Source organism: Podarcis erhardii, assembly GCF_964252035.2.
Source record: "Podarcis erhardii genome assembly, chromosome: 1".
NCBI classification, from domain to species: domain Eukaryota; kingdom Metazoa; phylum Chordata; class Lepidosauria; order Squamata; family Lacertidae; genus Podarcis; species Podarcis erhardii.
In genome coordinates, this window is record NC_138497.1 from 115,691,389 (window position 1) to 115,710,781 (window position 19,393).

A 19,393-nucleotide genomic window follows, 5' to 3' on the forward strand; every position below is an offset into this window, starting at 1 on the left:
TATAGAGGCCCTTTCTCCAGTTGCTTTGACACAGTTGTAAATGAACCTGTTCTTAGTCTATGCTGTAGCCTCCTATAGCAGAAGAGGCTATAGCAAAACTGTAGTGACAATGCACAGACACTCAAGCTTTCAGTCTACAGTGGTACTTCGGAAGTTTAACGGAACCCATGCGACTTCCAAAACATTCAGAAACCAAGGCACAGCTTCCGATTGGTTGCAGGAAGCTCCTGCAGCCAATCAGAAGCCGCATCAGATGTTCGGGTTCCAAAGAACATTCGCAAACCGGAACACTCACTTCCGGGTTTGTGGCGTTTGGGAGCCAAAACGTTCAACTCGCAAGGCGTTTGGGATCCAGGGTACAACTGTATGACGTTCTGCATACTACTCGGTCTTTATCTCCCACCCCTATTTCAGGTACATGCAACACCCCACCCCCTTAGTGATAGCGAAGAATTACAGGTGTGGCTGCTTTGAAATGCAGATAAACTTATTTGGCAGCATCAACACATGACAAATCGAGTGCCCATTCCTCCTTTCCCCCTCCCCTCCCCAATGCCAATCTAGTACGGTGGATATGTTTCTGTCAAAATAAAATACATGACCCTTGCTCAAAATATTATGAAATATCATGTTTTTTCATAATATTGCATTTACATAGAAATACCTTTTCCCCAGAAGGGAAATAAATCACAAAACACTTACCTGTGTGCAAACACAAAAGTTTATAATGGAGCCAAATGGTTTGCAGGCAGTGTCTATAATGCACTGGGGGTGGTGGATGGAGAAGTCCTAGCTAATGCAAGAAGTTTAGAGGAAGCTATAGTATTGCACAGTTTAAATGGCTTTTCTCACCTGGTGTTCTTGAGTGCTAGTATTAGGATTCCATGGATTTTTCGGTTATGATGTTGGCCACTTACCACACTGGGACAGAACAAAGGGAAAGGAAAGACAGCAGAAAGCACAAGGGCACATTAGAGATTTGATTGCAGCCAGCATTATCTTCTTCTTCTTCTTCTTCTTCTTCTTCTTCTTCTTCTTCTTCTTCTTCTTCTTCTTCTGGCAGTCAGGAAGGGCAGAGCAGGGCAAGGCAAAAAGGATGTTTTCATCCTTTGTTTTCTGTATATAATAATAATAATAATAATAATAATAATAATAATAATAATAATAAATTTTTATTTATACCCCGCCCTCCCCAGCCAAGGCCGGACTCAGGGCGGCTAACAAGCAATAATAAAAACAAGTTGAATGAATACAACTTAAAAACAAGATTAAAATACATTAAAATATTGAAACATTAAAATATTAAAATGCAGCCTCATCACAGGAGGAGAAAGGAAAAAGAAAGAGGGGAAGGGAATCAAATTGGCTCCAAGCCAAAGGCCAGGCGGAACAACTCTGTCTTACAGGCCCTGCGGAAAGAAATCAGATCCTGCAGGGCCCTGGTCTCATGAGGAAGAGCGTTCCACCAGGCTTGAAAAGGCCCTGGCTCTGGTTGAAGCTAATCTAACTTCCTTAGGGCCCAGGACCACTAGGGTGTTGCTATTTATGGACCTTGAGGCTCTCCGTGGGGCATACCGGGAGAGGCTGTCCCGTAGGTACGAGGGTCCTAGGCCGCGAAGGGCTTTAAAGGTCAAAACCAGCACCTTAAATCTGACCCTGTACTCCACCGGGAGCCAGTGGAGTAATAAGAAATTTGGCATTTCATTCTGCAAGCCACCATTTACATCCAATTTTTAACTGGCCAAATCTTGATTCAGGTAGGTAGCCATGTTGGTCTGACGCAGTCGAAATAAATAAAAAAATTAAGAAATTGTCCAGTAGCACCTTAGAGACCAACTAAGTTTTTCTGCACGCACACAAAAGCGTATACCAAGAACAAACTTAGTTGGTCTCTACGGTGTTACTGGACAATTATTATTTTTTTATTTGGCCAAATCTTGCTACTGAGGCTAGAACTTCCCTTGTTTTCAGTCACACATGGCATTAGGTTGGTCCTGGGGATGAGAGAGAGCCAATGGCAGACTCACGGTTCAGCATCCTAATAAATCAATGCAAGAAGCAAATGAAATGGAATGCAGATGACCTGTACAACATGATATAATATTTTATGCATTTAAATCTGCATTAAAGTTCTGCCCATGCCCCCTCTCTTCCAGTGAAGAGATTTCCAATAGCCACCTTTTTAATGGCAGGAGCTAAAATGCGACCGGTCTGAAAGATCTATCTTATGTTTCACAACACTGATTTAAATGGTCTGGTAGCTCACACAGAATAGATAACATGGTATTTGAGGATTTGTTGCCTTTTTGAAATAGGCAGGGATGAGCTTTTCTATCAGGATTGCATCAACAATATCTGTTCCATTAAACAAACACATTACACAGGAGCACATGCCTTGTCTGCCTGAGGAAACCTGAACAAACAGATAAGAATTGGCTTTGACAGCCTTTTGTTGGTGGTCAGAGGCAGCACCTGGTGCACAGCTTTCAGCAGTAGTATGTCACTAGCCAAGCAATGCTGCTTTATAACAGGACTCGCTCTCTGTACGTTTCACCCTTGAGATATCTCTTTTATAATACAAAGTGTTTTACACGTACAAGTCAGAACTTGCAGTAATAGTTGGCACTCTTCTGTTTCCCTGTTACTTTAGGTACGTGTGTGCATTCCTGTTTAACAAGTCTGGAACTATGACACTTCCGCTACATGTTTCAGTGCAGCCCATGTAAAAACAAAAACAAAAAACCCTGCATGTAGAAAGTTAGCAGGGCAAGGAAATGGCAGATTCCATTGATATACTAGCTTTCCATGGGCAGGGAATGTGTTCACGTGGTGAAGCATTCAGATCATGCAGCCCAAGGGCTGTAATAATTCTTGAAGAACAACAAAACCCTGTGCTTTTGAAATGTGTGACATGGCAGTTTCCACTCAAAGAGCTCATTTTTAAAATAGGAAAATTCCTTTTTTAAACAACAACACATCATTGGCAGCAATGGTTCTAATTCAACAGAAGCTTCAGAGAAGAGTTATTTAAGGTTAGTTGCTATAACCACCATCTCCATTTGGTCATCTCCATTCATCAAGCGATGTTTTCACCAAAGTGCTGTTATGATCAAGTCATCTGAAGGTTACTAGACCTTGAAAAACTAACAAAGTTGATGTTTTTAAAGAAGACGAAAACTGGAAAATTTGATACACAGCTCTACTCATGAAAAATTTGGCATTTCAGGTTTGCTTGTTGTTCACAAGGAACATCCTTTAAGTTCTCAGGGCCTATAGGTAAGAAATTTTATCCAGTATTGGTTTATTCAAGGTGGGACACCTGATTGGGAAACCCTGTGGAACAGTCTGGAGTCTGCAGTAAGGTGGGGTGTCAGGGGGGGAAAAATCAAGTGCCTCTCTTTACATAGGTGGAAATGCTTTCCCTAGCACAAAGCCACCATTGGATAAAACTCAATGTTTTAAAGGGCCAAAAAAAAAAGAAGGCTGGAGAAATCTGTAGCAGTTATCAAGATGGTTGTGTAAACAGTTCCAACAACTTGGAATGGTTTTATCTCTGATGAAGTTCTCCAAGAAGCCGAAAAACCGATGGAGTTTGAAAACGAAGAAGAAACCCGGTTCAGGAGATTTTAGAAAGAAAAACAACAAGAGTTTATTATGGCACCTTCAAGTCTAGAGGTTCATTTAGGCATAGGTAGAAAAGGTAAATGGTAAATGACCCCTGGACGGTTAAGTCCAGTCAAAGGCAACTATGGGGTGCGGTGCTCACCTTTCAGGCCAAGGGAGCCGGTGTTTGTCCAGACAGCTTTCTGGGTCATGTGGCTAGCATGACTAAATTGCTTCTGGTGCAACGGAAGCACCATAACGGAAACCAGAGCACACGGAAATGCCATTTACCTTCTTGCCGCAGCGGTACCTATTTATCTACTTGCACTGGTATGCTTTTGAACTGCTAGTTGGCAGAAGCTGGGACAGAGTAACAGGAGCTCACCCTGTCATGGGGATTCGAATTGCCGACCTTCCAATCAGCAAGCCCAAGAGGCTCAGTGGTTTAGACCACAGTGCCACCCGCGTCATTTAAGCATAAACTGTTAGGAACTAGAGTCTATTTGCATCTCATGGTACATGTCCACAAAATGATATGCCATGGTAAGTCTTTTAGTCTTTAAGGTGGTATGGGTCTATTTAGTGCATTTGCTGGACCTCTCTGGAAGAAGAAAAGTGTTACTTTTGAAGATTATCCTTAAATAGAGAAGGCTGGTGGAAAAGGTGATTTGGATTCAGAAACTGGGAACAACGAAGACTGTTTTTGAAGCCATTGACACTGAATGAAATAGGCAATGCATTTTTAAAAAATGCTAGAATAATAACTGCAAGACGACCTGTTCATTGCTTGATCATTAATGAAATAAGGCCTCAGGAAGTAGCAGCTGGGGCTATGAGTCAGATGAGAACCAAGCAGACCTATGGCAGAGCTTGGTGTCTATCAGAGAAGGCGTCAGTGACCGTGGAGACAAGACAGGAATCTTTCCCCAAGTTGGTTCCAAGGAGAGAGGGCGAGGGGGGAAATGAAAGAAGCAGAGTGCCAGAGGCTCTGCCTCTCTTCTTTCTCTCTCTTTGGCTGACGGGTTGGTGGAATCTCACCTAGAAAGCTTGCTTCTCAACCAGGCAGGTGGTACTGGCTTTCAGTTGCACAGAGGCAAGGGGATGGGAGAGCAGCTGGCTGAGACTGGCTTGCAGAGTTTGGAAAACGTTTTGCTTCCAAGCTGTTCCATATGAAAACTGGATGAGGACTGGGAAGGGCAGCAGAGGAGGAGAGCCATCCAGTCCATCAATAAATCTTTGGCGCACAATTTCTTTATTTTATTGAGCCCAACATGCTTTGAACTGTGTTAAGGGCTCTGGTGAACAACCTGTTTCAGTCTTGGGCCTATTTCCCCTTTTATAAATACTTTTTAGCAAACTTGAGAGTAAGCCTCAAGAACTCGTATATGGAATAAAAATGGACAAGCACCTCAAGTGCCATTGTTTACAAATGGCTCAGTTTTCTAGCCAGGCTGAGAAGCAGCTGCTTAAAGTGATGGCAAGGTTAAGGGCTGCGCTTGGCAGCTTGTGTGGCAGGGAAGGTCACCTTGAAAATATTATTGTTATCATGGAGCCGGCACCCAATATACTTTGCGTGAACATTACACAACTGAGGTGCACATCTTCTGTGACATCGCTGGTTCAAATCCTATTGCATTAATAATCTGAGTACTGTGGCCATTCAGTAAGGTGGAGTTGGCAAGTAGTGGTACTGTTAAATATATAGTAGATTGTGTGTTTTTTAATATGTAATTGACTCAGGAGCGGACTTTGGCAATCCTTCATAATATGGTGCCCCATATGAGGCCAAAATCTCGCACCCCCAAATGGATCTTCTCAGTTATGCATCGTCTCGATTTTTCACCCCCTCAGCTTGGCACACTGTGCAGCGGAACTACCTACACTGCCCTAAATCTGGTGCTAATTGACTCTTACTTCTAAGCCACCTTGGAAGGATTTCTATCCTGAAAGGTGGGGTATATTTATTTCATTGGGAATTTTAAAAAAGATATGTAGGGGACTTGTTCACACATGCTAATACACAGTTTTGGCTTGCAGTGTATTGGGTGGAGCTAAACCCAGACTTGCATTTCATGTGACCTCCTATGGATGAATCAGGCTTCAGCAAACATATGGCAGAGTGAATAATCTCTTCTAGGTAAGAAGCATTTCTTGTGCAGGAAAATCACTCTTTGTCTACTCGGTTGTCTCCATAACAACAGAGAGTCTTAACAACAAAAGAATAGCCACTGAGGCTGTCACCTAAAAATCTCATGTTCAAGTTATTGTTGATAGCAACACAACAGATGCCAGGACAAGAGGTTACTAGCAGACAATAATAGGCACTACACCTATCCCTGAAGTATTTCATGTGATGCTTTTAAAGTAGAAAACATACCAGAGAATAAGGCAGATGCAATCGTCGTCATTACATAAATTGCACATGATAGTGGGTTTTTTTGGTTTCGCAAGAAAATGCTGTTTAACTTCCGTAATGGAAAAAATTGAAAAGCACTTGCTGCAAATGTTGCATTCCTCTTTAGGGTAAGTACATCCAGGTCTTGAACAGTGAGACTAGAAATCTTTAAACAAATCTGATTATTCATATATGCAATACATATATGCAATACATATGGCCACGAGAAATGGGTACCTTAAAAGGGTGACATTTATTTATTTATTTATTATTTTATTATAATTTTTTATTGTTAAAATAATTCAGCATTAATACACATACATACAAACATACATTTCATACAACATACCTACATACATAACATACCTACAACATAGCTACACTCAATCCCACATATAATTCCACAGATAATTCCCAGATAATTGGGGTGGTGGATGGTGATGGGAAAAGGGTGACATTTTTATTTTATTTTAAAAAACAAATCCATCTGCAACTAACCTTAGTGCCAAGATGCCCACATTTATCTTTGCTCTGTGTACTTCAGTCTGTACAAAAGCACTAGGCAAAACTGCCAGCAATGAATGGAACTTTTTGGGGGGGGGAATTCATAGTGCTAATCCATTAGCATTGGACAGCAGAATTATATGTGATTCTTTTCTTGAAAAGAGCTTTCCCTGAAACTCGAAAGCACACATAATAGAGCAGTCATCTACATAATAGCTAAATTTCCTAGAGTCTTTCTGTTAGGGCCAAACTACACAAGGCAATGCAAAACGCAGCCATGGGGTTTTGCATTTTGGACTAGGATGATGGTATTGAGAGGTATTTGCCTCCTGTGCCATTTTCCCAATGAACACGCCCCCTACCTCCAGAGCCGGCTCTTTGTACATCAGGAGATGGTGCATTTACGGTGCTTCGCACACATGCAATGGAAGCTATTTCTTCTAAGAAAGAGAAAAAACAAGGGATGGTTACTGGGAGAGGGAGGGGGGCATAACCTTCAACATTTCTCTGATTCAAATAGAGACATCCTGTTCCATAATAATAATTTTACTATTTATATCCCATCCATCTGACTGGCCCTGAGTAAGCATGGTTAAGTTTCTGCTTCATGGCTCTCCTTGGACACACAAACACACGGTTTTTTTAAAGCAAGCCTCTGCATCTATGTAGTCATTTCAAGCCCAGTGCATCTGTCTGCCATGCAGTCTCCAGCTGACCCTGACGTAATATGTGAGACATGTTACTCATTTCAGTTCATGTGATGGAGAGTGGATATTATTTAGGAAAGTCTCGCCCTCCAAGAGTAATTTTTCCACTACAGCCCTACACATGGACGGTGCACCCAAACCCACACTACCTGTGCCTTTGACCTTACTTCTGGCTGCTTCTGTATTGTATTCATCTTTGTCTTTTGGATGAATGCAGTGGTGGAGATTTTCAAGACGTCTCTAAACTAAAGGTGTCTTTGGCAGTTGGTGCATTGTGTTTCATATTGTCTGATTCCATCTGGGATGACTTAAAACACCTTAGCAAATACTTGAAGTGCTGAAAAATGGTGCCAGTGGTGAGCCTGTTCTTTCACTATTTTATCTAAGTGTGGTGTTCGCGTTTGTTTTCCAGTTGTTGCTTGTGAATGGCTTCAAGATGTTTTGCATAGTCTAGGGGAAATAGTTATAGCAGATGGCTTTAAATTGTGACAGCCTCTGAGTTTGCCGGAATTGTTTCATCAAACTAACTACAGTCATACCTCGGGATGAATATGCTTCAGGTTAGGCAAATTCGGGGTGCGCTTCGCGGCGACCCAGAAGTAACGGAGCGCATTACTTCTGGGTTTTTCCGCGCGCATGCGCAGACCGTCAAAATGACGTCACGCGCATGCACAGAAGCGCTGAAACGTGACCTGCGCATGTGCAGACTTGTGGAAACGGGTTACGTTCGCTTCAGGATGCAAACGGGGCTCCGGAATGGATCCCGGTCGCATCCCAAGGTACCACTGTATTAAATATTGTCCATGGAATGGGAGGGGGCAGTGTTAATTAATACTGTCAATCCAGTCTCTTACGCATTGTTTATTTTACATAAAGGTAAAGGTAAAGGTATCCCTGACCGTTAGGTTCAGTCGCGGATGACTCTAGGGTTGTGTGCTCATCTCGCTCTGTAGGCCGAGGGAGCCGGCGTTTGTCCGCAGACAACTTCCGGGTCATGTGGCCAGCATGACTAAGCTGCTTCTGGCGAACCAGAGCAGCACACGGAAACACTGTTTACCTTCCTGCTGGAGCGGTACCTATTTATCTACTTGCACTTTGATGTGCTTTTGAACGGCTAGGTGGGCAGGAGCTGGGACCGAACAATGGGAGCTTGCTCCGTCGCAGGGATTCAAACCGCCAACCTTCTGATCAGCAAGCCCTAGGCTCTGTGGTTTAGTTAAATATAGTGATTCGGCAAAGGGTAGTGTAGATAATACCATTGCATGTATGTGTGGGTTGCCTTACCTCCCTCCACCCAACCAACCACCCATATGTAAAATACAACATCAGTTCTCTGTGGAACTATGTATGTATGTATGTATGTATGTACGTATACACACATATGCATACGCGCAAGCAGTGATTAGAGCATGGAAGATTCTGTTTTCTCCAGCGAGAAAACTTTATAAAACTATTCCTTTGATTGCATTTTAAAACTCATTTTGTGATCCACTGCAGCAAGAAATTAAACTTTATCCACATCAGTAATTCTTTTACAGTTATTTCACAAGGCCAGAATCCTCAGCACATGTATTTAGAAGCAAAACAAGAAAAATTGCTTCCTATTAGGTGTGGCTAAGACCAGAGGAAAGCTATGCATAACATCCCTGATATAGTGGTACCTTGGTTTACAACCATAATCTGTTCTGGAGGTCCGTTTGTAAACCAAAACAGGTTGTAACCCAAGGCATGCTTCACCAATGGGGCCTCCCCCCCAAAATTGTTCATAATCCCCCCCAAAATGGGTTGTAATCTGAAAAAGGGTTGCAAACCGGAACGCGTACCTTTGGGTTTGATGTGTTTGTAATCCAAAATGTATGCAAACCAAGACGTATGCAAACCAAGGTACCACTGTATACCACTGTACCTCCTATTTTGTAACTTCAGAGCACTCTTACAGGTAGAGGGGCCAGATGCTAAAGACGACAAAGCCCCTGCACCTTTATTTAGTGCTGTGCCCCCACCCCACAAAATCCTCTTTTCTGAAAAAAAAACCAAAACATTTTCAACCATTCTATGTCTTGAAAAAAAGAAGTTGGTTCAAAAATTATCAGAGGGCAGAGAAACGTTTGGTGAAATTCCTCTGGGTGGAGTACAGGATTGTTGATGTGGCAAGGGGCACCTTGTGCTTGCCCTTTCATTCTGCAAATCATGCACTCTGAAACCTTCCTGCATGCTAGAACTTTGAATAATGTCCAGAGGAAAATATCACAAGGTAACTCCTTCCCAGAAAGGTTCTTTCAGATCAGAAAGTGGGAGCAGCTGGTAAGACTGCAAATTGCTGTGAAATGTTTACTGGAAAGAAAACAAAACATACATACCACCTCACAGTGATGATAAAGTTAACTCAAAGCCCCACACTAGGAATGGGGAAAAAAATTGATTCCCTTCCCATTTAGATGTGAGTTCACCTAATTTGCACTTTCGGAAACAAGGTGTGAACTGAAACACAGCTGTCCTTCAAAATTCACACCTCTCTGAATTTTGCAGTGCCATTCTCCAACTAAGTAACATGTACAATAATGCATATAAACAATGCAAAAATGCATTGTTTTGGGGAAATTGTTTTGTAAAATATGCATATATTAAGCAACACCACATATAAGCTTATACATTATACAAATCCACACTAAAATGCTGGCAAATTTCCATGACTTTTTTTTTTTTAATGCATCTTGCCATGGAAATGTGGAGAACTGGATTTAAGATTGGAAAAACAAGAAACAGAGAAGGAAAATTGACAATTCCCTCATTCCGCCCCACATCCACCAATGTTCTAAAGATGTTTTCAAATGTCCTGACAGTGAGGCAGAAAAACAGAAGTCTTTTCCACAGAAAAATAAACGTTTCACAAAACTGAAGGACCAGTTTCAGCACAGTGCCACCTTAAATAGTTCTGGAGAACATATAATTCCAGCAGGTATAGCTTGGAGGAAAAATGCCTTATGAATTTATCCCTATCATTTTTATCTTTTTCATATTTAACTTACAACTGAAAATGACGCTGAAATCTTTAAATACTGTGTTTCACAAACAAGATAATGTACTTGGATTTAAAGAGCTCTAGTTCCACTAAAACCCATGGAATTAAATTAAGTTAAAAGCAATTATTGTGTACTGTATGTTTCCGCAGGTCCCCACCACCCCCCACCCGTATCCAAGTAAACATAAATGGAAAGGAGTGAAATTGTACTGGTTCAGTTGAAGTAATCTGTGGATTAGATAGACTTTCCCTTTGTTGTTTTGCTGCTTCACTCAAGCTATATGAAAGCATGCTAAGTAATTCTACAGGGTATTTGACTCCATAGAGCATATGATGACACCCCACTGCTATTATAATGGAAATATTAATCAAATTCTCCACCATTTTTTTCCTCATACAGCTTGATTATAAATCTCCTTTTAAATTGTATTCCATTATTCTCAGTTCCTTTCTTTATCTTCCTTCTTTATAACCTTGGGAAGGAAGCAAACCTCTTTATTGATTTTATCATCATATCCTCAGTTCATGATCACTTACTCAGGGTATGCATATTTTAGCCTTCCCTCTTCAGTCATAACATTCAACATGCTAGACATCTTATCTTTCTTTAATTTCTTTCCTTATCGTTAGTTTCTTGTAATTAGATGCTTGGTACCTAATTAATAATAAATAATAATAATAATAATAACAATAATAATACTGTATAGGGTTCTGTATAGGGTTGCCATACATCTGCAATTTCCCTTCATCGGCCCTCATTAACAGCATCTGGGCAGAAATCGCTGACATGTCCGGGAAAATCTGGATGAATGGCAGACCATACAAAACCAAAAAAGTTCAACAACTTTGGTCAAAAAGGAAGAAAGAAGAGAAAAGCTCAACAACTTCTGTGTCTGGATTTTCACTTTTTGAAATATGGCAACCCTAATACTGTATGGGGAAGCAGTTCGTGTTTGCCAAGTCTGTGACATGTACATAGTGATATTTGGGTAGTATTTGATCTGTCCCAAGGCTAGATAGATCCAAGTAAACTGAATTTTGTTCACAGTCTTGAGAAATGGAGTTAGGCATTGTCTATGTGAGAAGTGTATTTGTGCAAGAAAACAAAAGTTAAATCCACATATTGATTATATTGTGTGATGATTGCAAGCACATCTATTTCATGTCAGCCAACACCAATTAAAGTGGGCAATTGGTTGTGACTATCTACACATATCTAACGTGTGGTTTTTCTATGTCAAAGTCTAGAAGTAAAATAAAAGAGTGATTGTCATGGACTGGCTGGATGCAGAGGGGTGGTGGGAGGCACCAGCTGGGGACCCCCCAAGGGAAGAAAGCTCAGAGCCAGGGGATTAATGGTGGGTGGTTGGGGGAGATTAGGGAGCAGACTGAGAGGAGGAGGTGTCAGAAGCTGAAGAGGTAACAGGATTTAGTGAGCAGGAAGAGTCTGGCAGGGAGAAGTCCAGAATGAGAGGTAGAAGCAGGAGCTGGAGAGGAGGGGAGCCAAGAGGCAGAGAAGAGGCAGGCTACCCCTATCCCTGGTTTCACAGAACCACAAAAGGTATGAAGAGGGCAGAGCAAAGCCAGACAAGGCGTCACAGTCTCAGATTCCTTGCATCAGGGGTCAGCAAACTTTTTCAGCAGGGGGCCAGTCCTACGTCCCTCAGACCTTGTGGGGGGTGGACTATATTTTGGGGGGGAAATATGAATGAATTCCTATGCCCCACAAATAACCCAGAGATGCATTTTAAATAAAAGCACACATTCTACTCATGTGAAAACACGCTGATTCCCGGACCATCCGCAGGCTGGATTTAGAAGGCAGTTGGGCCGGATCCGGACCCCGGGCCTTAGTTTGCCTACCCATGGCTTGGATGGAGGAGACTTGGATGGAGGCAAGATCTACTGGGAAGAGTTGCTTTGCTCACTAGGCCAGAGTTGTTTTGTGTCTGTGAATAAAGAATTAACTTCACTGACACCTTGTGAGTTATGTCTGACCTGCTCCCAACACTTGCCCCGACCGTGATGTTTGAAGTAACCCTTAATCTGTAGATACCTATTTATAGGTTTACCTGCATATTTATGCTGACACTTTCTAAGAGTCAAGCCTTTTCACCCTTTCACAATCTCAGTTTGTAACACTGGTCGATATCCCTGAGCAAGTATACAGTGCTCCACATTTGTTTTGTGACAGTGTTTGATGCAGTCTAATAGCATTTCATGAAGCTCATGTTTGAAAACCATGTGCCGATATTAAATAAAAATAAATATCCAGAAATGGTAAACTTGTCCCGACTCTACCACACAGTGGTGATAAAAATAAAAATCAATCTAAACTGTGACTCCAATCTGCATGGAAATGTTTGTGCATAAACCCCCGCTTTAGAATGGACAGAACTTGCCACTGTATAACTGGGCTAGGATTACAACCCTTTTGTCAATGTTCCTCAAATTTCTATTCGTATCATTCTCAGAAATGGATATTAAAAACTATTCATGGTCAAAATGAATGCACTGCTGAAATATTTTTGCCTATCAGTATTCCATTACTGGGAGATACTTCAATTATTAATCAGTGGCAAATTATGACTGTGAACTTGGACAAAATAAGCTCCCCTTTTAATTTAAAGTGTTTAGTGGCACTCCCATGATATTTCCCATAGAGTCTGTGTTGCTGCTTTGTTGTCTACATGAGGAGTCAAATCATAAAGGTATCATTAAATATTGCTTTGTGCTATTGACTCTTTAGTAAGTCACACAATAAAGAATGCCCACTTCAGCAATGAAACGAGGGGGTGTTACAGCAGCTAAAAGCTTTTAAAATTAAAATCTACTGCAGTGGTATTACATAAATTTAAAGTGCCCATAATCTAGGTTTTAAAATGTTCATAAATAAAAGCTGTTAACATTTATTTTGTTGGCTATCTTCCTAGTAAACGAAAGGCATATTGATCCACTGGGTATTGTCAGTCCCATTAGCTTCGTGATACGATGTTATCAATATTTCACGTGGAATATTTATTTGTCACAATTCATCAACAGACAACTGTTGCCTAAGCGTATTTTAATGGGCTAGTTGCAGAATGAAAACCAAGGTAGCTGTAATTACTACAACAAGCACATTTTCCTTCAGCTTCTGCTAACCTGGTTCCTCCAGATGTTTCACCCTACAGCAGCCATCAGCATTACCCCAAAACCACTGGAGGGCACCAGGCAAGGGCTGTTTTACTTTCAGGATACCGTTTCCTTTAAAAAAAGGGGGGGGAGCAGTCAAATTTCACCTTCCAGGAAAGTTTCTTCACTTTCATCCTCAGTGGGTGTGAGTCAGGCTGGAGCTGCTACTGAAAATAAGAGGTCTGCATCTCCTCCTCCTCCTCCTCCTCCCTTTCCCAAATAATGCATAATAAAATAAACTGCATCATATGATGTCATTGGGATGCGGGTCAGCGGTTCGAATCCCCGTGATGGGATGAGCTCCCGTTGCTCGGTCCCTGCTCCTGCCAACCTAGCAGTTCAAAAGCATGTCAAAGTGCAAGTAGATAGACCTTCCCAGCGGGAAGGTGAACAGCGTTTCTGTGCGCTGCTCTGGTTCGCCAGAAGTGGCTTAGTCATTCTGGCCACATGACCCAGAAGCTGTATGCTGGCTCCCTCGGCCAATAAAGCGAGATGAGCGCCGCAACCCCAGAGTCAGCCACGACTGGACCTAATGGTCAGGGGTCCCTTTACCTTTACCTATGATGTCATTACGTTCCCAAATTAACGGGCTGCCACTTGTGGGCTGAGGAAACTCAGAACCATGAAGACCATGACATTGTGTCATATCACATTGCCTGTTGCAACAACACATTATCAGGAATAAATGAGGGTGAAACACAAAGTTGTTTTTAGTAACATTCACGCATCCCTGGTAATGCGTAGTTACTGCCTCATTGAAGTAAGGATTCCCATATTATATAGCATCCAGATTAGCGCATAATGTGTTGTGTGCCCAAATCAGCAGCATTTTAACTGTGTTTATGTTAATGTTGGTCTCTCCCCCTGCCATATCTTTGGGGTTGTTGTTTTTTCAGGGGGAGAGGTATGCTATAGGCCTGTCAGAAGCACTGACATTTATAAATATACCGCCTCCCTTGCCTCACTGAATATTCATGTTGTTTTCATCCTATTTGGCGGCCTCTTGGTCCCCTGGCTGGTGCTTCTTCTCAGAATAATATTTTCTTTTTAAAATTTTATTTGCATTCTTACAATTTCAAGAACCACATTCACATTGAAATCATTCGTACACATCTTACTTTATAATGATGTAATCGTTTACGACTTCCATTCTTCCCCTTCCCTGGTTCCTTTGATTTTCTCTCCATTCCTGCATATATATGCATTTAGTTCTCTCTCCCCTTTATTATTCCTTTATTTTATATTATACTGTTGAATTTACCTTAATCCTGCTAATGTTTTCACGTGTTTACAATTATTTTCCAGATAACTCCACAAAGTTTTTCTATTCCTCTTTATATACTTGATCCTCTTGTTCTCTTGTTTTACTAGTTAAACCTGCTAACTGCATATTCTATCATTTTTTAATTTCCAATCCTCCTTGTTAGGGACCTCACTCACCCAGAATCATAGTTTCTCCTCCTTCATCTTTGCTGACTGTAGCTTTCACTGCTTGGTTGTGGCAATTCATGCGGTTTTGTTTACAAGTGTTCGCTATGTCATTGCATCAGATATATCATTATGGCAATGTGGCAAACATACGCACAGCCATTCGGAATGGCACTGAGTGCAAGTGAGACTGAGGTTTAGTGAGGGCAGAAAAATGACAAGGAAAGCAGCATCAGAGATTAAGCCACATCCACCAAGTCAAAAAGAAGCTCTCATTCATTAATGCAAATATAGTTGCATCAGCTAAAAACAGAAAACTGTTCAACACACAAACAAACAAGCAACTAAGTCATTTCAGCTCTCCGTGAAGCCCCATAATGCATCTCCCTGAGTATGTTTCTCAGTATAATGTAGTTGTAAAAGTCTCCCAGACCTCCCAGTCATGAGTACTTTAGGAAACAAAAACAAAGGGGTCGTTTGGGTTTCTTGTCTGGTTATATTGCCCATTAATCTTCATCCTACTTAGCACCTGATCTCTCCGGTAAATTTATAGACAGCAAGACTCTAATGAGCTCTTCACAAGTTTACAACTATGCTTAATGCTTCTTGAGCATGTGCCCCGTGCAGTTATGGAGTAAACTTAGGTGCACTGTTGAAGGATTCTTGAAAACTCTTTTCCCTATTCCTTATCTACATACTATATTCTTATTTATTTAACCGATCTGTTTCCATGCTACCTTTCATGTAAACATCACAAGGTACATTAAAATAGCATTAAGTCTTACTTGCAGAACAAAATAGCAAGCCAACAGTAGTCCAAAACAAGCATGTTACTGTCAACTAGCATGACAATGTCGCAAAGGACAAAGAGAAAACATTTTAACAGATGTTAGTATGCCATCGTTGTCAGCACCAACCTTAATTTAGAAGGGAGGTTATTTCAAGGAAAAGATGCCACAGCCCCAAAGGCCCTCCCTCTGGTTGCTGCCAAGCAGATCCCACATACCAGGGCCACTAGAAGCAAGTTCATCCACACACACTCCCACCAGAAAATCAAAAATATTCTTGCACAAACATGAGTTGCCAAATACAATTGCCTTGGCTTGCTGCTGCTGCTGCTGCTTACAGTGGTGCCTCGCAAGATGAAATGAATCCATTCCACGAGTCTCTTCGTCTTGCGGTTTTTTCGTCTTGCGAAGCACGGCTATTAGCGGCTTAACGGCTTTAAGAAAAAGGAAACAAACTCGCAAGAACTCGCAAGACGTTTCATCTTGCGAAGCAAGCCCATAGGGAAATTCGTCTTGCGAAGCACCTCAAAAAACGGAAAACTCTTTCGTCTAGCGAGTTTTTCGTCTTGCGAGGCATTCGTCTTGCGGGGCACCACTGTATATAGTTACGGCTTTACCAACAACTCTTTAGAACAATGCAATGAAATGACACCATCTTTTGCAGAGCTGCGATTTCAATGGATTGTTCTAGAAGTTGTTAAGTGGTTTTTTTTAATAAAACAAACAAACAAAACAAAACATGAAGGGGAATTTCCAGCAGCTTGCACCTGTGTGAAGAAACAAAACATAAAGAAATCTTACAGTGTCTGGCTTTTAGGTTATATTTGGTCTGGTGATGTCATCAAGTAGGCTGTCCTCTTTCTGGAATCAAGTTGCAAACCTCCTCCTCAACTGTAATTAGAGCTAAGCAGCGGTGTCAGGGAGCAGGATTTGTTCAGGCTTATCGCTTGCCTGCTGTCTCTTAGCACCAAACATCACAAAAGCACCGTGGTGAAATGAAGGAATTATTTATGTCTAGATATGTACTTTCACATCTAGTGCCTAAATGCTGTCATGGGCTATAATCTTATAACCAAGGTAAGCATTAAAGGGTCTCTATAGCACACAGATTATAGCACTTTTTTGCCATTTTAGAACATTGCAATGATGTGTCAAAGGAAATAATTTGGGCAATGGGGAGGGAAACACCCAGGGACTGGGATACAGCTGTAGTTTTCCGAATACCAGTCAGCAAACAGATACAGGTAGGTAAATAATACCTGATGCAATAGCATGGGAGTCGACTGTGCTTCAGAAGTGGCGATCGCTGTAGGAGAGGAAGGCAGATTCTGAACAGTCTAACCGAAGCATTTCTTGATTCTTGTCTCCAAAGTTCTTCGATTCAGTTGAAAGGAAAGCTCTTAAATTATATTAACACAATATAATTTAGTTCTGCTCGGGTTGCTGTCATCTGCCACTCTACCACCACCTAGCAGCTTGTTAAAAATATGTAGTGCCCTCCTTTGTTTGTAGAGCCTCTTCTGAATTTGAGAAGCACTTGAAAATCCTGGATTGGCTCTCAGCATGGAGGCTCTTGGTTTCGTGTGGGAAATTTGGAGGCTGGTAAGATAAGGTGAGGCAAGTATATGCAACTTTTTTGTCATGCTAGGTTGTAGGGAGAGGAGAGGTTATTGATGGTGTCTTGATTATTCATTTGCCAGAGTAACGATTAAACATGCTTTCATCCATATGGTGTCATATGCTTAATCTGTTTCAAAAAGTAGATACCTGAAGCCAGACAGAGAGTCTTGTCTGTCTACTGAAGAAGTCCATTAAGTACTGGAAATTTTACTTTCATTTTTCGCATATCAGTTTTAAACGCATGTTGATTAAGGCAAGGTGGATGGAGTTAACCTTTAGATTCCCATCATTTTACAGTGCCTGCTCATTTGCCCTTCAGCAATAGGCAGACACAATGGAATCTGCACTGGCAAAACTTCTCACCTCCATTTTTTACAGACGTGCAAAATATGGTGAGCTTTCCTTACCAATTTTCTGTGTGTCACACTGATGTTAAAGGCACACACCTTAACCCTTGATTTGAAAAAAACAAACCCAAAAAATAGAAAAGGAGAAGGGACCATCTGTAAGCAAGTGTCAAGCTGGGTTTGGCAACCCAGAATGCTGTGGGGAATGGAAGCGCACCAGGTCCTGCAGATAAGCCTACATCTACTGCATATGTTAATATTGTTCCCACCATTTTGGAGGGGATGAATTTGCTGCATCCCTCCTCCCCTGGAAGAAGAGGAGAGGTGGTATCTCCCTAGGGGCGATTTCACCCGATGGGGAGAGGTGGTGAGAGGCTATTTAAGCTTGCTCTGCCCAGCACCCTTCCTCCTTTATTTGGCACTCACTCTCCCACCCTTTTGCAGTGTGGACCTACAGGCTACTCATTTGTTTTCCATGGGCTGAGTAGGATTTTTTTTTTGGGGGGGGGGAGACCCTAATTGGCTCTGGGTCTTCTCTTTTTGCCTACTCCATACTGCTGGCTGATGTTTGTTGCAGTGCTGTTTCTTCTCTTTGGCTAATTGGTGCATAATCCGGGCAGGTGAGAGGGTTTCAGGAAGAATGGAACACTTAACTGAGTCAGGGTTGGGTTGTGGGTGTCCCTGAGTCACTGTTGTCGGGTATGTCCTGTGGGTGCTGGAGGTGCCCTTTGGCCTGACGGACACACTGGGGCAAATGTTGGCCAATGGGGCTACAGTGGGGCTGTTGGACTCTTATACCCAAGGTCCACACAGTGGGGAGGGAGGAATCTTAGGAAGCCTTGCTGCATGCACACAGTGCTAACTTGCCCAGGCCACAGGGGTAAAAATTACCCCCATCTGTTAATGAACACCTGCTTGGACTTAAGTTGATTAGGTTACATTGGTTGAATCTGACTAGTTAATTTGTTCTGCAGATCCTCAAGTTGTTATATTTAATAGATATAACCTATTCTTCCATATTTGAATGTCTTGACTCTTCTTCCTGGTGTGCTGGCAGATTGTGGTTGTCTTTCTAAAACATGTAGCAGCTCTGAATGGTGCCTGTTCTGTATATCTTGATATATCTTGATATACAGAACTCCGTATATGGAGTGGGGAGTGGGATCTGAACATGCAAAGCTGCCTTAGTTAGACCATTGGTTCATGGCTAGGTAACTGATAGCAGCTGGCTTTCCCCAACTTTAGACAGAAGATCCAGACCTGCTGCCTAGATCCTTTAACTGGAGGTGCTTGCAACTGCCCCTGGAACTTTCTGCTTGCAAGGTTAATGGTGTTAATAGTGGTGCTAATGACTTCAGATATATGTGTGGCCTTACTGTGCATTTTCAGGGAGCAATCTGTGTGGGCTTCCTGCCTAGTTGAATAAATTGGTTTGTTTGCTTTAGAAGTCTGCAAAATCAGATTTTCAAAGAAACAAATGTGTCTGGGCTACTTCATTATAGGAGTAAATTATACTTGTACAGCAGCCATCATATATCTTCTAAAAATAGTGAGGACTGATTCTTAATTTATGTAATTGCTTAAGCTTTGACAAAGAGCCAATTCTAATAAGCACACATTTATATTATTAGCATGCTGGAGCTAGAAAGAGCTTCTTTTCCTTGTGATTATAAATATTGAAAAGGAAGTAAGTGCAACAGTGTCAGATGTCAAAACAGCCCATGTCAAAACGAAAGCCATATACGTGTAAGGAAATAAATGTGAAATATACTTTTAGCATCTGCTTGCACAAAACAATAATAAGT

At 41.7% G+C, this 19,393-nt stretch overlaps 1 protein-coding gene across 8 annotated transcripts in view; it reads left to right on the top strand.

The window, feature by feature from the left end:
* Positions 1-19,393, top strand: part of ZNF385B (zinc finger protein 385B) — a 192,661-nt gene that overhangs the window by 84,998 nt on the left and 88,270 nt on the right. Inside the window, exon 1 of one of the 8 annotated variants that reach the window (XM_081836952.1) lies at positions 7,305-7,565. The exons of 5 other annotated variants lie outside the window; for them this stretch is intronic. The gene's annotated coding sequence lies outside the window, so the exon portion shown is untranslated. Of the gene's footprint in view, positions 1-7,304; positions 7,566-16,578; positions 16,699-18,071; positions 18,209-19,393 lie in introns of those variants that run through there. 2 more of the 8 variants (XM_081836953.1, XM_081836954.1) reach the window with 2 other exon arrangements.